A 19,618-nucleotide genomic window follows, 5' to 3' on the forward strand; every position below is an offset into this window, starting at 1 on the left:
TTAACCTTTGCTAAGCAAAGAGGTGCTTCAAAGGTATAAAGAAATCTCAACTCTTTCTCTTAGATCTTGAGTTGAGTCTTGGTTCACCATTACTACTAGCTTTGAATTTGATGGGTAAAGTTTTGTTTTTGAGTGCATACAAGCATGATTCCACCTTTAATTGTTAATTGCATGCATAGATGTTGCTCAAATGAACTAGTTTTCACAAATATTTCCTTCAAGTGGTATCAGAGCCTAGGTCTAGTAGTTGGTGAATTCTTTTGGGTTTTGTAGTTCATAGTCTTTGATTTGAATGTTGTAATTGTTACAAGCTTTATTCTTGCTTCTTTGAATGTAAATTTTGTTAGAAAATTTGTCATCTCAAATGTTGTAGATATAGTTCATATGAGCATGAATTTTGGAGCTAAAAATTTGGTGCCATGTTTATGGGGAAATTCGGCCAAATTCAAAGGGTGGATTTTTGGGTTCATATTTGTCTTGTTAAAAGTGTTTTAAAGTGACATTAGGAACCCCTAAGTACCCTAGTATGCTAATATGATATTTCCCTTAAGTTTGAGAGGTTTTGGGGTGTCTTTAGGTGAAAAATGTTCATGGAGCTCTTATGGGTTTTCAAGGATATTCTACATTGTTCTTGAGGTGTTCATGTTCATAACCAAGAACATAAAGTTTTGGGTGTTTGATTCAAAGTTGTTTTGAATTTGTTTAAAAATTTGTTTGTAATAGTTGATGTGAGATACTATTCACATCACTATTCATGTCAAAATTTTTTCGATGTTTCATGGACATCACCTATCACCTTTTGTTTTAAAACTTGCAAAAGTGTCTCACCCCCACTCCTCTATACCAAAACCGGCCACCCTGTTAAAGTAGGGTATTTTTGGGGTTTTTATGTAATTACATAAAGTTTTGATACTTTTGTGTATTTGTACTTTGACCCGAAAGTTTATGTTTTTACGTAAAGGTCCAAAATCACTAAAGGACAAATTGTTTTGCTCCTTTAATGAAGTTTTTGTATTTGTTGAAATTTTTGGGTTCTAGTTGTAATTACATGAAGTAGTGGACTTTTGTGTTTTTACAAAGTGACCTCAAAAGTTTGTGTTTTGCCATATAGCCCAAAAAGTTGAGGTTATTGCATTTTGGCCCAAATTATTTGAGAACAAAATAGTTTTGTATCTTTAAATGAAAATTGGATTTTCATTTCATTTAGCTCCATCTAAATCAATTCTATGGATACAAAAACGAAATGACAATGTTGCATTCAAGTTTAATTAGTTAAAGCGTTAATTAATTAAAGAAAGGGTGATTATGAACCTAAGCCTACGATAATTGAGTTATGTGAAAGGCCGTTTCTCAAATTTGCTTGAACCTTGGGAATGTGTTGATTAGATTTTGGTTGTAATTTGATATGATCAAATGTTGTAAAAGAGCATAAGCTCTTCTTTACTTTAAAGTTATATGATTTGATCAAGTGTTGTAAATGAGCATAAGCTCTTCTTTACTTTGAAGTACTCATTTCTTGTTTTATTTGATATGCATGAAATTGGAGTAGTAGGGTCCAACGCCCAATAAGAAAACACGCATTAATGTGATTAAACGCGTAACTAAAATCAATTACCATCCCTAGACCGAGATCCAACACTAGGCTCGTGTTAGATCGAATCAAAGGTTCATAGTCATCCTAAGGCCCTAGGGCAACTATATAGTCCATCAATGAATGCAAAGCTTATGTTAGTAGTACCATATACTCTTGCTTTAAAAATCGTTTTACAAGCTTAGTGGGAGTATCGTATACTACTAAATCAATCACATGGACCAAAGTTGTAATAGGACCAAATTGTTTTAATGAGATTAAAATGCATGATAATATGTGATGAGATCTAAAAACCCTCAACCAAACCATAGTTAGGTCCTTGAACTTTGACTATGTCAAAGTCAATCCGTCAGAGGCTGTCCACGACATAGTTGGGGAGAATACTCTATGATATGATTAAGAATCTTTGGTCATAGTATGAATGAGATTTAGGAAGTCGTTCCAAATCACATTCAAGGTAATCATGAAAGTAAGTTTCAATTCACAATTGATTTCAAGAGTTCTAATCGCCCACTGCCTTGTTAAAAGGAACCTAATGGATTGCACATTGTGTAAGGTAATGATTGAAGGATATAACGAAGATGAGTAAGGAAAATTAAATAGTTTAATTGTATATGGCAAGGATTAATTAATCTAGAACAAAAGGTTCGTTTTAGGCGTTAAGTTAGTTTTCGATTTCGGGACACAAAAGGGTTTTGGTCCACAAGGCACATAAGGTTTAAGTTGTGTGACAACTAAAACAAAATGGGCAATTAACCCACTAACAATAGGGAGCCAACCATGCTTAGAGAGGGAGTGGGTTTTGGACTTATTACAAGTTTGCCACTCCAATGAAGGTATGTATAAATGTGACTTTATAGCATTTTCTTCATTAGGGTTTTCTTTGAGGAAAGATGAGAGAACATTGACTCTCTCTTTCTCTCTAGAAAGGCCGGCCACCATGGGGGAATTTACTAGCATCTAATTCTTCCATGGTCATTCATCTTCTTCCTCAACCATCCTTGGTGTCGGAACTTAGAGGTCTCCAACTTTGGGGACTTTTGGAGAAACGAATTATTCCATCCATATCCATGAAGACATGGAGCCAAGCAGCAAAGTTCCTCCATCCACATCCATGGAGCCAAGGAGCAAGGTGACAAAGGAAAGAAGGCCCTCACATGGGTGATTAACCTTTGCTAAGCAAAGAGGTGCTTCAAAGGTATAAAGAAATCTTAACTCTTTCTCTTAGATCTTGGGTTGAGTCTTGGTTCCCCATAACTACTAGGCTTTGAATTTCATAGGTAATGTTTTGTTTTTGGGTGCATACAAGCATGATTCCGCCTTTAATTGTTAATTGCATGCATAGATGTTGCTCAAATGAACTTGTTTTTACAAATATTTCCTTCATTTGAGATATAAATGGGCCTAATAGATAATAACAACAATAGCTGGTCCAGTTGATCTAACAGAAGCCCAATAGCTTAGAGTCGCATCACCCCAGTTGTTCATCTTCTTCTCACTTTGTTTCCATTTTTATTTTTCATGTTTTTAATTATATAGAAACAAATCGAGATGGACGAATCAATCTCGCGTTTAAGATGTTTTATCTCTTGTCTTCGTTCCCGGGTTTGCAGAAATAGGAAGTCGATCGGAAATCATGGAAGGTGCCCAAGCTCTTGTGGCGAAACTGATTTCATAATCACCTACCTCTAAACCTAATAACTGTTGTGCCGTTAAACAAATACATGAGAGAAATCGCAGAGATAGATGAAAAGAAAATAAAAAATTATGGGCTGGGGTTTTGACAATTAATGCGACTAGATTCTTTCTTAGAAGCAAAAGATTAAAGTAAATGTGAAGATGACAATAAACGATTAGAGTGAAAGTGAAGATGACAAAGGAATAAGCGACACGAATGCTTTCAAAGTGCCAAAATGGAAGGCTGCTTGGGGTTGGGGATGGCAAAGCTGCTAGGTTCATTCTTCTTGGCTGGTTTTTTAATGAATTTTAAAATACTTTTTAAACTTTCTTTTGTAAAATCCATGTGGACTATTTGTGATAAAAGCCCTAAAAACTAACATCGCATTTTTATGACTAGTTGCAAGAACATTACAACTAATGATATAAATTTTTTTTATTTTAAAAAGAGTAATATTACACTTATCATCTATTTGTACAATCAATTGTACCATCTCTCTAATAAAGGTAAGGCCGCCAATGCATATGGGTCTCATTCCTATTAGAGAGATGATACAAATGATGGTACAAATAGATGGTAAGAATAACATTTTTGTTATAAAAAAAAAGTGTTTTAAAGAATTAATTCCCTATTAATAAATATTGTACTATTGTAGGCCTAATTTACTGAACAATATAAAGGACAAAGAGAGGGGGTGTTGTGGCAACAAGAGAGAAGAAAGAGATGTGTAATTGTGAGGTGTGTATTATGCCACCCCATTATGGCTTTATTTATAGTAGTGGATAAGGTAAATTCCTTAACCAATAGGATTACAACTCTAATAGGATAATATCTACCCTAAGAGATATAGTAGATTCCAATGAGGATATCTTAAATATGATAGGATTCGCACAATCGCATTCCTAAACTAATTAGTCCCCCTTGAGTGTGTAAATACTCAAACAAAACATCACATCAGATCTTCAACAAATAAAGTAGATTAATTGACGAAGTCATCGACACAAGGCTAAGGAGAAAAGTGAAAAGTATGCATAATGTCAAAAAACAAACGTTATATGAGACGAAAGTAGTAAACCTCAAAAGAGTATGATCATCCCATGATTGGTGCCTCATCAAAACCTCGTTGGGTAGCAAAAACCCAGTGGGAAAAATGCTTCTAATCGCAGGGAAAAGAATACAATCAGATCAAGTGAGTATGCTTCTAGATACTCCCCTGATTTTGACATAATTTCCAAATAAGAGAACTACAAGCTATTTAGGTAAGAAAGTTTCCGCATATTGATTCCTTGAACGAGCTTTAGAAAAGTAAACTTGGGCTTCGTGAAAGATCGGTCAAGCTATCTTAGGAACAGATTTGTTCGACTTCAATGTTCTAATGTTGTTGTTGCTGGTGAGAATAATAAAACTTTGGTACTATGCTTGGTGTTGTCTCCCTTGATGTATCTATTCGTCAATTAATAGATACATGCAGCGTTGTCTTCAAAGATCATCGTAGGAACGTCAACGATAGTAGAAGATCACTAGTACTTCGAATATGTCCATGACAACACTCAGGTAAAAGCATTCATGCGACACTTCATGCAAGGTGAAAATCTCAGCATGGTTCGAAGAAGTCGCAACTAATGATTGCTTGGTAAACCTCCAAGAAATTACGGTGTCTCCAACGATAAATCTCCCTAGGATTCATGGCTGTAGAACAAACCCAAACCTATCGTACCCTTGAGGTAGCACAAAATGTTTTTAATACCATTCCAATGTCTGCGTGTGAGCGCATTGCTGTATCTTGCCAAAAGATTTACAGCAAAGGAGATGCCAGGTCTAGTGCATTGAGCCAAGTACAATAAAGAACTAATTGTACTTAAGTTTGGAACTTCAGGCTCCAAAATCTCTTCCTTATCCTTCTTAGGATGGAAATGATCTCATTTAGCATCTAGAGTACGAACGACCATAAGAGTACTTGAAGGCTTTGCTTTATCCTCATTAAAATGTTGTAGCACCTTCTTGATGTAGTTCAATTGATGTACTAGGATTCCATCCGAGCAGTGCTTGATATCCAAGCCGAGGCAATATTGAGTTTTCCCAAAATCTTTCATCTCGAATTCCAATCTCAAGTGAGCGGCAGTTTTCTCAAGCTCTTCAGGACAGTTCGTTGTTCACATAACCCTGACTTATCAAATATTTACCCAGATTGTTATACCACATCTGTCCAGATTGTTTCAATCTGTAGAGTGATTTCCTTAATCGAATAGAGATGGTGTTCTATGGGTTAGAACTATTTGATCTAGTCAATGTAAGTGCTTTTGGAACTTTCATGTAGATTATCGTATCAAGATTCTCATAGAGACACGCGGTTACCACATCCATAAGCTGTATATTTAGTTTTTTGGAAACTACCAAACGGATACAGTAATGGATCGTTATGATGTCCATTATGAGATATTGCGTCTCCTCGTAATCAATCCCAGGACATTGAGAGAAGTCTTCCGCTATGAGGCATGCTTTGTATCGCACTATTTCATTCTTCTCATTACGTTTCCTCAAGAAAATCCACTTGTAACCCACGAGCTTCACATGTAGAGGTATAAGAGCTACTGAGACATAATGGGACCAGTCCACAACAATTCGCGGTATTCTATAAGAATGTTAGCTTTCTTATCTCCCTATAACGACAAGAAGACTCAAAGTGACAATCTGCAAAACGTGAGGTAAAGAGATCTCATGTCATGGGTGCTAAGTAGTGAATAATTGATGGTGAATCATAACCAACATAGATTCATATTCTTCTCTGAAGACCCAATTTAGTATGTAGTGGCGATGATATTGGCACATAGACTGCACTCCCAAACACACGTAAATGTGAGACGTTAAACTCGTATCCAGTAACCAACTATAACGGTGAATGAAGTTGGGTAATGGTGGGCCTCAGGATGACCAATATGGCTACATGCAATATTGCATAGCCCCGGGCAGATACCGGTAATTTGGTTCTCATAACAAAAGTCTGAGCTATCAATTGAAGATGTTTTATGAAAGCTTCTGCCAGGCCGTTTTGCTTATGAACATGGGGTACTGAATGTTCAACTTCAATCCCAACATACATGCAATAATTATCAAAAGATTGTGACTTAAAATTGTCTGAAAAATTAACCAATAAACCTAAAAAAAAAGGAAGGGGGATGGTTCGGCCACTCCTAGTGGATTTGGCCTCTAGGGGTAAAAACCTCCCAAACATGTCCAGAAAAATAAACTTATTCTTCAATAGGAGCGGATGCCTCTTGAAAATCTAAAATATTCATGGTTGTGGTAGTATCTCTGGGATTTTTCACATGTGCAAAGTTAGACTCACGACGGGAATGATACTCGACAATGGTCTCAGGATTAGCTTGGCATACGCGTGAGCAACATTTCATTGATCCACATCGATAACACATGTCCAATTCAGTGGAATCTGATTGAATGATAGCTCCCTATGCATGGTTTGTGCATATAATGTGTATGTATTCTGCATGTCATGGTATTTTAGAATTAAAGTGGTTTTTTTTTTAAAAAAAAGGTAGAAGCAACTCCTTGTGCATGGGTTGTACATATATATTGCATGCATTCTGCATGTCATAATATTTTAGGATTATAGTGTTTATTTTGAAATGGTAGAAGCAGTTCCTTGTGCATGGGTTGTGCATATATTGTGCATGCATTTAGTCGTGCATTTGTTGTGCATATAAGAAAGATATTCAGTTGTCATGTTTATAACTACTCTGAATGGGATGGGGTCTATGTGAAAAGGACATTTATACAAATCCACCATGATCTAGGTGAAAACCCATTGGTCAAATTCAATGCCCAAGTAAAACCTTAATTAAAACTTTTTTTTTGTAACATATTATTATTAAACATTTATGAGTTGACATGAGAAGAAAGGACATCTTACACATTCACATGCAATGTACACTTCAAGTAGGTTAGGACAAGACATAAAGGTGAGGTCATATACAACACATGTACAACTCATCTACCTTGTCTTATCAATAAGATTATGAAGTGAACCAACCAATCCATTTACAAACCATGGAAGGCAAAATTTGCTAACCAATTTTCACTTTTTAGCTTGGGATTAACACTAATACAAGGATGGTGCCTTTTCCAATAAAAGAAACCTTAAAATAATGGGGTAAGTATCCTTTTGGCGCCAATTCTTGAAGAGAGTCCCAAAGCCAATGTGACATTGTTCTTTATCACACTCAAGGTATTTTTTTGGCGTCACGTATCCATCCTTTGTCTACAAAACCATAACAAATGCTCGAAAGTCCTTTTGATCGACCACCCTAAAGGCATCTCCGCTATTATAATCCACTTTACACACCTCATATCAAGTCTTTTGTGATTGAAAGTGTGAGTGACAACTGCACCTCCCATCCTTGCTTATGTCAATGTTGGTTGGTTCGGATCCACACTCTTAAAGAGACTAGAACCCGGGCATTTCTTCAAATGCTTAAGAATTCCCGCCATCCCATGAATTCTAGGGTGTGCAGGTACTAAGAGTTTACAATGCATGCATTCAGCCATGTACGATTACACCCCATTATTATCGGTGATAGTTACCATCTTAGCATCGTTCCACATCGGACTTGGGCCCTTTCTCCTATTGCCCTTTTTCTGAGGAGGACCCTCCCATTCTCTCACTACTTCTTCTACTTCCTCTTCCCCCTTTTCTCCCTATTCTTCTACTTGTTCTAATGCAATATCCTTCTCCACATCTGGATAATCATCCCAACAATCTTCATAATAATCATCATGCAGATAATCTTGAGGTGAGGGAATGCCTAGTTGAAGGGTACCACTAGGTTGGATTTGTTTTCGTTTTCCTAATACCGAGATCATAGGTGTACTAGATTGGCTACTAGACCCGTCTATCCTAACAAATATAATAACAATGCACATTAATATATCACAACCATAGTTCAACATATATCCAAATTCCAATACAATAAATCACATATCCAATTCAAATGCAATAACATATTCAATATGTGCAATGTAAGCACAACATTAAATTTAAATCTATTCATGCTAAATGGAATTTCTTAAGAGGAAGCAATTAAAAAAAGTTCATATCTATTCATAAAGAGAATTCATATTTATTTATATGTAACTAATGTCCATACGACATAAACAACACAAACATGTGAATGCAAAATGAAACACATGCTATATCCATACAAGAAGCACAAATTTCTCAACAATGAAGATAGAGTACTAACCTTAAAAAGCCTCAATTCAAACTGAGGACCGATCTCCTTAAGCTCAGTTCAAGGCCAACTTCACCTTATACAAAGACCTCCTAGTGTCAATGAAGATAGAGTATTAATGTTGAGTTTTCAATGGTTCATAGTCTCTTAACTAACATAATTTTACATTTTTTTAGCCGGGACACATTTAAAAAACAATTGAAATATGAGCCTGCGGACTTTATCTGCAGTGCATAATCTGGGCTTATTGCATTCAAATAGTTTAGGAGTTAACAATATCTTCCAAGTGCTAAAGTTAACAGTGCCTTGACCCTATAAAAATACAAACAGATTCTAGGTGCTATAAAAAATCTTCCAAATGCTAAAGTTACCAATTAAGGTGTTTTATTTTATTAATCATCCCACCACCATGAGGTTAAACAGTGAAGATAAACACTAAAGTTAACCCTATGAATCTTGTTAAAAAGTGGACACGAAGGCACTTAAACGACAATAACCTTCAACTTGGAACTCTCAAGTTAACTCAAGTGATAAACACTAAAGTTGCAGTAGAATACAAGGAGACGTTCTGTTTATGTGAACCTAAGATCTCTAAATAGCAATGGCTAGCTAATATACAGTGGAGCTTCCGTGGCAAATCTATTGATGCAACAGCAGCACATTTGAGTTCTAATTGCCCATCAGAGCAGCAGGGTGTATGAAACTATATCTAATAATTGGTGAATCCAATTTCATGTTAACTACATTGAAATGTTTGGGAATCGAAGAGAAAAATCAAGAAGAACGATGAACAGAAGGATGAACACAGAAATCTCAGAGAGAGAGTTTATAGAGAAAAATATGATTTGTATTTGACTGAAAGAATGAAGATTACACACTTTGTTTTTATACTAGTAAGAATAACAACTCTAACCAAATACTAACGAACTTGCTAACTATATTTCTAACTGTATTTCTAACTATATTGCTGACTTGTACCCTTAATACTCCCCCTCAATCTCAACTGGGGAAACCTAGTTTGAGATTGAATAACATCTGCAATGACTACTATGAAACCCAAAAAAACAGAACAGACTTGACCCAACTGCAATCTTGTAATCCCTCTTCATCCACCTCAGATTCATGTCATGTCATAATATCTTCATGTATATCACCTTGTTCCATATCAAAACCATTTCCACCTAAGCTATAGATCAAGTGACCTTACTGTTGTAAACACCTTCCAACTTGATTATGCTGCACATAAAGACTAGTGACTGGAAGTTGCTAAGATAATCGCAGAGTTGAGATCTTCAGGTATTTGTGGAAGCTTGAATTCCTTGACTGGTGCAATCTTGCCTTCTTCAACCAGTTTTTCAAATGTTTACTTGATAGCAATTTCCAAAGCTTCATGAAGTGGGAACAACAGCACCAACATTCCTTAGGGCTTGATTCTTTGCTTGTGCATGACCAAATTGCCCTTCGGATTTGAAAAGCCTTTCACAAGTCCCACTAATCCAAGGCAACCACTGGTTTGGTAACATTGCCCTGTTTCAAAGCTTCAACTAGAGCATACTCGTCTCTGCCACCAAGTTCCCCAAGTACAATGATGAGTCAATATTATATTATATATTTTACCCTATTCTTAGTATTATTTTGGTAGAATTTTGATACTTTGCTTTATATTTTCAATATAAGACATTCGACTTCCTCTGGAGAAAAATGTGAACAAACGGATAAATTTTGGAGTGATTCAAATTGGAGGACGTTCGTGTGTTCCTTAGGTTGTTTGTGTCAAAATTTCAGCAATTTCTACCAAGTGGTTATTTTCTGGAGATTTAATGAAGAAGCAGTGCGCGTTATTGGAAAGTGACGTTTCTGGGCTTAAATTGCATTTTTGGAGCCCAAGACGACCTCAAATGGGTTCGTGGCCTTCTGGAGAAGTGTTCAGAATAGTCCAAGCTTTAAATCTAGCTATTTTGGGCCAGTTTTGGGGCTATTTTGAGTCCACAACGTGGCTGTGCAGATTTCTAGGCGATTTTACCAAGTTAATTTAGGATTATGTTTCCTAATTTATTTCAATGTATTTAGCTTCCTAGTCTTATTCTAAGACCTTTTACTAGGAGGATTTTATTTAGAGTAGTATAAAAAGCCTTTTGGCAGACGTAGGGTTTCTCTTCAACGTATGCAACTTTTGGGAGAAGACTTTGGGAAGAGCTTAGAGTTTTCAAGACTTATACTTTCAGGTGTTTTCATTCTTTTTCTGGTTTAATACAATTATGTTGATTTTAATTATGAGTATGCGTAGCTAATTTTCTTTTGCTAGGGTGAGACCATGATCCTTAGCAAGAATATGTAGTCTCTTTTTAATTTTCTTATGAATTTATGCATGCAAGTTTTGAATTGTTTATCACTGTGCTTTAAACTATCTATTTATCTTAGTGATTCACGACCATTAGGATATTTAGAAAAGTAATTTGATGCAATTTTGGCGGAGGGTTGTCCCTAAAATTGACTAAGGCTTCTTATGGTTAACATGTGTAACTACTTAGGATGGACGACACGTCTTAAGAGTTATATGGTTTTTCAAAAGGTTTTCACAAAACTTAATGAGTCTTGCATGTTCACATTCAATCTGGACGTCACGCACGAGTTGCATGTTAGATATACGTTCTATGTTGGGGGTTCCAAGTAGGGCATACTTTAGGAAAATCTAACCTTCAAAATATGCATGTGTAATTCATAAGGAATTAGAAGAACTACGTAGGATTGTTAGGGTGACGTCGGAACCCTAGTATTTTCTCATTTTGAATTCTAAAAATTGTTTCCTTTTTCTTTCCTAAAAATTGCAGATTTTTATTTAGCCTTTTTAATTAATTTCGTTTTTCTTAATTTAGATCATTAAATCACTCTTTTCTCATCTTTGTTTTTAAATAGTTAACTAAAATTTTGGTTTTTCATAAATTGTTTTAAATAATCCCAGCGGAGAACGACCTTACTTGAGCCGTTTATACTACAACAACCTTGTTATGTGTTTTTATCCCTACTTTTGCAGGTGGTAAAAATCTTATCAAGAAATTAGCGCCGTCGCAGGGATTGTTTTAACAATTCTTTGTTAATTAATTCTATTAATAAGTAAAAAAAAAGAAATAAATTTTCGTTTTTTTTAACAGATCGCACAATCTGGGCAGATCCAGTTCATTGTCTGCACCAGTTCTCAAAATCAGCAGTTATTAGAATTCAACCTAGAGCCGCAACGAATTTTACAAAAAAGGCGCAGGGAGCAGAATTTAGCGTGGGAACCCTCGTTGGAGGACACTTTTATGAAAAATCTGTTTTCTGGGTTTTTAGACAGTGAGGATACCATGGCGTTCACCATACCAGTTGCTGGGCTTCCATTGAGGGATACATTAGTAGCCCGTGCTAATGAGTTACCAAGTTGCATTGTATATCCAGACGAGGAAGGCGACGCGTTCGAAATTAGACATCACATGTTGGAGATTTTGCCTACTTTTCATGGATTAGCTCATGAGGATCCTAATATGCGTATCACAAAGTTTTTAATGGGGTGCAGAAATATTTTAGTGAAGGGTTTTACTGTAGAGTCAATCAAACTTCGTTTGTTTCCTTATTCAAGGCAAGAACATGGCTGCTTACACTACCATTTGCCAGTATCACTTTTTGGGCACGGACGAGTAACAAATTTCTTAACAAATATTATCCAGCCTCTAAAATCTTAATATGAGAACTCAAATTTTATCATTTGCCCAAAAGCCTAACGAAGAGTTTCACGAGGCATGGGAGCGTTTTAAGAAGTTATTCAGAAAGTGTCCCCATGCAGGCATTGATGGAGACACACGGATGGGCATATTTTTTAGAGGATTAAATTGAAACACTAAAAATCATGTTCATGCTTCATCAGGAGGTTCATATTCAACTAAAAATGCACAAGAAGCCTATCAATTGTTTGACAACATGGCATCTGAATCTCAATAATGGGCAGGGGATCAAACACAAAATAGGGGCGTTTTTGAAATGTCCATGTGTCTACTCAAATTGAAAAGATTGAGAGAATAATAGAAATTTTTGCACAAAATTTGACATGATCTTACATAAAATTTCAGCACCAACGCAAGTTGCTATCCAACAACCTACAGCAGTATGTTGTGCAATTTGCAGCTAACCCACACATGATTTTATGGGCTGTCCACAGAGAGATGCATATCCAGATTTTGTGGCAGAGCAAGTTAATGCATTCAACAATTATCCAAGGCAAAGAAATGATGTTCATTCAAATTTTTATAATCCAGGTTGGAGGGATCACCTAAATTTAAAATGAGGTGGTGAGCAGCAAGTTAAACCACCATTCTCACCATCAGTCCAGTAACCTGCCACACCAGCTGACACGCCCCGACCCTGATATTCCCTGAATACCAGGATAGACACATGCTGGCCGACACCCGAGGGTGATGAAAGCTAATAATTGATACAAAAGCTAAGAATAAGAAATAAATAAGGGCTAGAAATTTAAAATACAATGAATTAAAATTTTTAGGAACGTGCTCAGAACATACAACTAAACCTAATCACTAAAAAGAATTAAGATAAAATTGAATGAATAAACAAGTGGGTCCTACATCGAGAGGATTCAAAGATGCTGCTGCGGAAGTACTTGACGCCGGGATTATGTGCCTTGATTCTAAGTCCTAAATGGGGGCGCAAAACAAAGGTGAGTGGACCAAGTTCATACATACAATAAAAATAAAACAGTTATCAAGATACTAACCCCCACCGTTTATATATAATGAAAACTACTAGCATAATAAATGATGGATTTAATAAAAATCCTAGCATGCCAAAAATATCTCAAAAGTCATATTGCGGAAAAACATCATATAAATCATCGCGTAAATCATCTCGTAGATCGTCTCGTAAGCGCGGTGTGCTGCTAGTAAGATCATTGAATAAATATAACTCCCGGCCCAATGCCTCTTCATGGTCTCTGCGCCCGTAGCCAGAAATTACCAACTCCCGACCCAATGCCTCTTCATGTCCCTCAGCCCGTAGCTAGGGATTATTTCTCCCGGCCTAAATGCCAACACCAGATCCTCGCCCCAGGCGGCATAGTGTCCACTAGGTACGCACAAATAGTTACGCCTCTCATAAATAACCACTTCATAGTATAAATGTCGTCCATCGTCTATACTATAAAGAGGGGTTTCAAAACATGTTCTAGAATCCTATCGTCATCCATCAGATAGTCTACTAGTTCATGGTTTTTATAGAAAATACGATATATCAAAATATAGCTCAATATAGGCCAACAATTGATTCCTCACCAAAAACACGAGATGAAAATCAATATATTTAATAAACAGGCTTCACATAAATCAAATCATAAACTCGTAGGCATGCTAATCATTTATGCAATTAAACTATAAAATCATGTAATTTTAGAAGGGGTCCACTCACAGTACTTAGTTGCCAAAAGCTGCGCCACTAGCGAAGACGGAAACGTCACAATAATTGGCCCTAAACACATAAAGAGTCCAATAAATAAAACTATATAATAGCAATTGAATTTGGGAAAACGGACATTGGAAACGGATTCAGAACGTCGAATTATCCTAATAAGGGTCCCGGACGAAAACCTGAAAAGTCAACGTTGACCGGCAGTCAATGGTCAAATTAGGTCTAACGGGTTTTAGGCTTGAAATCCGTATTAGGGTTTAGGTTTAGGATCTATTGGGTTTTGGGTTTAGGGTCCTAAGGTTTTTGGGTTAGAGATGGCCAAGAGAGTGTGAGGGAGAGAGAGAAGGTTGCAAAGAGAGAGAAAACGAAGAAGAAGGAGGAGGTTACGGGAGAGCAGAGAAGTGAGAGACCGGGGGAAAAACAAAAATTCATAAGGTGGGCCCCACGTGGCTCACCATTTAAGGCCTTAAAACAATTTTTAAATAAAAGTGGGGTTGGGATGTTTCACCAGCTAGAGCTCCGTGGGAAATTGCAATTGACAAGTTGGCAGAGGCTACTCGCATCAGTTTTGAACAAAGCAATCAGAACCTGCAAAAGATACAACAGACAATGAATCAAAACATGCAGAATATGCAATCTTCCATAACTAATTTGGAGAGGCAATTTGGGCAGCTAGCAAGTAATATCATAGAAAGAGAACAAGGAAAATTTCCCAGTCAAACAGTTCCAAATCCAAGAGGTATAGAAGATTGTTGTGCAATAAGGACGTTGAGATCTGGAAAGAGTTACGACAATCACGACAAAGAAAAAATTGATAGTGGGGACAAAGCTACAAAAAGTGCAGAAAAAGATGCATAAACTTTTTCTGGACAAATTTCAAACAACTCAGAATCTGCCCCTACCCAGAAATCAGAGCGTGTTTATGATCCTCCTCTTCCCTATCCCGAAAGGTTACAACCAAAGCTCAAAGATCAGCAATTAAGGGATTTCATACAGACCTTGGCTAAAGTTCAAATTAATTTGCCATTGTTGGAGGCCATTAAAAAGATTCCTTCTTATGCCAAATTTTTTAAAGAAGTTTCTAGTAAGAAAAGAAAGCTTGTTGAGTAAAAAAAATTTGTGCTAATAGAACAGTGCAGTGCGGTCCTATTGCAAAAATTACCTCCAAAGAAGAAAGATCCAGGGAGTTTTACCATCTCTTGCACTATTGGAAATTGTGATTTTACTAGTGCTTTAATTGATTTAGGTGCTAGTACTAACTTAATGTCTCATGCTGTTTTTAAACGTTTAGGTGAAGGTGAGCTGAAGCCAACCTCCAGCATTATTCAATTGCTTGACCGTTCAATTACCTATCTTAGAGGGGTCATTGAAGATGTTATTGTAAAGGTGGACAACTTATTCCTGCTAGCGGACTTTATGGTTCTAGACATGGATGAAGATTTGAAAACACCAATCATTTTAGGCCGCCCTTTCATGGCAACAGCTCATACTCTTATTGACATTGAAGCTGAAACTTTAACACTAAGGGTCCAAGATCAATCAATGGTTTTGAATTTGTTTGAAGCAACCAACAGCCAGCATAAACGCAAGAATGCATGCGTGTTGATGCATTAGATGGTTTATCTCGTGACAAATTTATGACCAGATCAACATACCATCTGTCTATAAAGCCTCCAGATTTCAATCATGATTGCACAAGTCCTGAACCACAGTAGCAAAGAGTGCCGCATGATGTCTAGCCGATTAATATTAAGAAAAAACATAGAATGTTGTTGCCAGGCAGCCAAAATTTTAAGAAAATATGGCCTGGTAAAAAGGTGTGGTTGTTGATTCCAGGGAGACAAGAGTCTCAGTGGAAAGGCCCTTATATGGTTCAACAGGTTTTTCATAACGACAACGTGGACATTGAAACAAAGGGCAGGGGTTGTGTGCTCAAGGTCAAGAAGTATCTACTAAAGTCATTCCTAAGGAAGTTCAGTGCAAACGAGTCAATGACTCTGAAGGATCCAGCAACTTAATCACTGGGCTTCTGTTTTGTCTAGCTACAGACATTAAATAAAGCGCTTATTGGGAGGCAACCCAATTCAAAAAATAAAAAATAAAAAATAAACACAGAAAAATAATAATTTCTTTTACTTGTTTTATTTTAGTTTCCCAATTGTATTTTCTACATTTTATCTCTAATTTCAACACTTGGGTTTTTGCAGACAGCAAACAGGACAAACAAGAACCTCAACTTCAACCACATATGTGATTCACATAGCAAGGATGGGAAGTTATACCTTTCTTTTGCTCAGCGGCCATTCTTCAGTGTAGAGTTTTGTCCTCAAGCTGTTGGAAATGTGCCATAAAACCAATCATGTGATGATGCTTTACGGACATTTCACATGTTAAACTAATCTAGTTTAATATAAAGGGCAAAGATTATTGTTTGAGCCGTCTCATATAAATGTTATATGCTTAAACGATAAAGTCCAAGGAATATGTGATTGGGAGAATGTAATCTAATGAAGTTAGATTCATGAGACCATTCTTTCGTAGACACATCCTAAATGTTCCTGATCATAGGATTGCCAATTGGGCATTGACAATCCGTCAAGATCGGTACGTGCTATGTCTTCTCTCAGGGAGAGTGACTAGTCTCGAGTCATTGGTGTGTGTGACATCAAGACAAGTACGTAGGTGCTCAGTAGAGAATGAGTTCACTGAACGCGATCGACGAAGAGTTCTCATACTCATGTCACATGAGAACTCATGGTTGGGATAATGCAAAGTAGTCTTTTGACCTGAGGCATCATAGTTGTCTTGTGGTTAAGTCCTTGATCTTTGATTATGTCAAAGTCACTCCATCAGGAGGGTGTCCATGGCATCGTTGGGGTTAAGCCACTTAGCCATGGAGGCAAGTGAATGCGCAACAAGGGATCTCTAACCTTCAAACTGTTTGAGGGAGAATACTCTATGATATGATTTAGAATCTCTGGCCAGAGTATGAATGAGATTTAGAAAAGTCGTTCTAAATCACATTCAAGGTAATCATATAAGCACACGAATCACATTGGATAGTAGACATGAATAAATAAACTATCAAACCAAACAATGTGGTCAAGAGTATTGTATTAGAGAAAGACCGTATTGCATTTGTAATCCCAAACTGAATAGGTTTTCTCTACCTCTTCTGATTAGCTTGGGTAACCATGATATGCGGCAAGGTGTCACTCATGGTTTGTGGAAGCCCTAAACGTGTGTAATCACTAAAGGGAGAATTGAAAGTAAGTTTCAATTCACAATCGATATAAAATGGTTTTAATCGCCCACTGCCTCGCTAAAAGGAACCTAATGGATCGCACACCGTGTAAGGTGGAGATTGAAGAAACAATGGAGATGAGTAAGAATGATTAAATGGTTTAATCATTTATTTATGGCAAGAATTAATTAATATGTTAATTAATCAAACGAATAAGTTCGTTAAAGACCTCGGGATAGTTTTGGACATTAAGGCCCAATGGGCTTTGAACGTCAAGCCCATTGACTTAAGTTGTATGACAACTTAATGACTAATGATTCACAAAGGCCTAATTAGCCCAAAAATACCCTAGGGCCGGCCATGATGCTAAGGGTAGTGAACTTGGACTTATTTACAAGTTTGCCACTCAAATGAATAAAGGTATAAATATGACTTTATAGCCTAAAATTCATTAGGGTTTGTTTTGGAGAAAATTGGAGAGAACATGTCTCTCCATTTCTCTCTAAAGAGGCCGGCCACCTTGGGGGGTGTATCTTGCAATCCCATTACTCCAAGGTCACTCATTTCTTCTCCAATCTCTCCTTGGTGAAGAGACTTAGAGGTTCCCTATTTTGGGAACTTGGAGAAACCTATTCATCTATTCATATCCATAGATTTAATATGCAAGGAATGAAGGCCCTCTCTTTGGGTGATTAGCCTTTGCTTATGCAAAGAGGAATCTACAAAGGTATAAATTTCAACTCACTTTGTTTTGAGTTGATTCATGGTTCACCAATCTACTAGGCTTTGAATTTCTTGGTTAATGTTTTGTTTTTAAGTGCATGCTAGCATGATTCCGCCTTTAATTGTTAATTGCATGCTATATGATGTTGCTTAAATGAACATGTTTTCACAAAATATTCCTTCACAAGCTGCCTTTGACGATCTGGGGTATCTCCTGCCACAATGAAATCAAGTGTTTGAGTTACAGTAGCATTGGACCATATATCTTTGTTATATTCGAAGGTGCCAAGGATGCCATTATTTCAGTTTGGGGGTGGTTCTTTCTCTGTTCTTAGCATGGTTCAAGTCTAAGTGGTCCATACATATGTTCTGGGGTGATACAGGTTGTCAATAATTTTTATTATTGGGACAAGGCGTGTTCAAAGTCCATCTTCTTCATCAACATCTCAGATCGAAGTTAAATTTATTTTTCTTAGCCTTTACAAGTCCTCAATCCATTCTTGTGCCAAAATCAGAACATGTATGGGATGTGAAAATCACCAAAAAAAAAAAAAAAGAAAAAAAAAAGAGGCATTTAGAACTTCGCATCAGAACCGAAGTGTGGGGGTATGCATTTTTACCTGCCTAATGGAGGAACCTTGGATGATCAACCATGGATTTGTGAACTTTTGGGTGTTGGTGTGTCTCTCTTGTTATAGATCCGTTTACTCTCGCAACACAACAGTGCATGCATGTGTTAGATATTTGATTTTTCAATGCAAATAAACCAGTGGAACGCAATGGCAGCCAGGAAAGATTCTTACCTTTGGGATTTGGGGTTCTGTAACCAAGCTCTAGCGGATGATCTCTTGGAACAGACTCGAGAGCACTAGAAAAAATGGCAAGGAAGCTCACGGATGAAGGCTAGGTTGTGCGAGGTTGAGAGAGAGCACGTACCACATTGCTTTTGAACTGAGATGGAGGAGCAGCTATGGTTCTCCATTGGAGAGAGATGGATGAGAGAAATGAAGAGCCTCTTTCGGTTTTTGAAATAATGTGCGAGAGGGTTGTTTTCAGAAATGGGAGAGAGATCTGACCTTTCATTTGGAATCCTAAGGATGTAATGCACTGATGCTTGCCACATGTCCAAGGCTGGTGTTTGTTCTGAGATGAATGTTTTGAATTAAAAGAGGGAGAGCCGTTCAGCTCTTTGGCTTGAGATTAGTAAATGAGGAATCCAATGTTTTCTTCCCACCAGTGCTAGGGTTTTGATACACATGTGCCGTGCACATGGGTTCGCGTGGGCTGGGCAGTTGTTTTGCGGGTTGGGTTTTACCACCCAATTGACCTTCCATCAGCCGTGTATGTGTTTCTTCCAGGCCCCACGTTTGTTTCCCAACTGGAGTCCATTTCCAACCCAAGTGTGTCCATTTCTTATTTTAATTTTTAGATTGTTTTGAGTTTTCTTTTATTTTATATTTGTTTTTTTTAATATGTCGTTTTTCTTAGAGTCAGTTAGCTTGAGATTTTTTTTTCTCACACCTTGAGGACAATGTGTGAATTAAGTTTGGGGGTGGGAGAATAAAATTTTTAATTTTTAATTTTTGAGTCAATAAAAATAAAATTTTCATTCTTTTTAAGTTAATATCTATAGATTATTTTAAACGTTAGAACAAATGTGCATAGTGAAGATTAATCTCACAGTA

The 19,618-nt window shown here is 36.9% G+C and overlaps 1 long non-coding RNA gene and 1 other non-coding gene across 3 annotated transcripts; both read right to left on the bottom strand.

Annotated features, from left to right (window-relative positions):
* Positions 1–12,232: 12,232 nt before the first annotated feature.
* LOC114819352 (small nucleolar RNA R71) lies at positions 12,233–12,340 on the bottom strand. Its single transcript, XR_003766409.1, has one exon. It is a non-coding gene; the product is annotated as a small nucleolar RNA R71 (small nucleolar RNA).
* Positions 12,341–12,990: 650 nt separating this feature from the next.
* Positions 12,991–18,958, bottom strand: LOC139188346 (uncharacterized). Of its 2 annotated transcripts, XR_011571722.1 has the most exons (6): positions 18,554–18,958; positions 18,119–18,147; positions 16,249–16,297; positions 14,475–14,554; positions 13,967–14,026; positions 12,991–13,200 (listed from the first exon to the last, which is right to left on the bottom strand). It is a non-coding gene; the product is annotated as an uncharacterized lncRNA (long non-coding RNA). The 2 variants fall into 2 exon arrangements; XR_011571721.1 differs by lacking the exon at positions 12,991–13,200 and having other exon boundaries at positions 13,861–14,026.
* Between the last annotated feature and the right edge of the window lie 660 nt (positions 18,959–19,618).

Source organism: Malus domestica, chromosome 10 (assembly GCF_042453785.1).
Source record: "Malus domestica chromosome 10, GDT2T_hap1".
Taxonomy (NCBI): domain Eukaryota; kingdom Viridiplantae; phylum Streptophyta; class Magnoliopsida; order Rosales; family Rosaceae; genus Malus; species Malus domestica.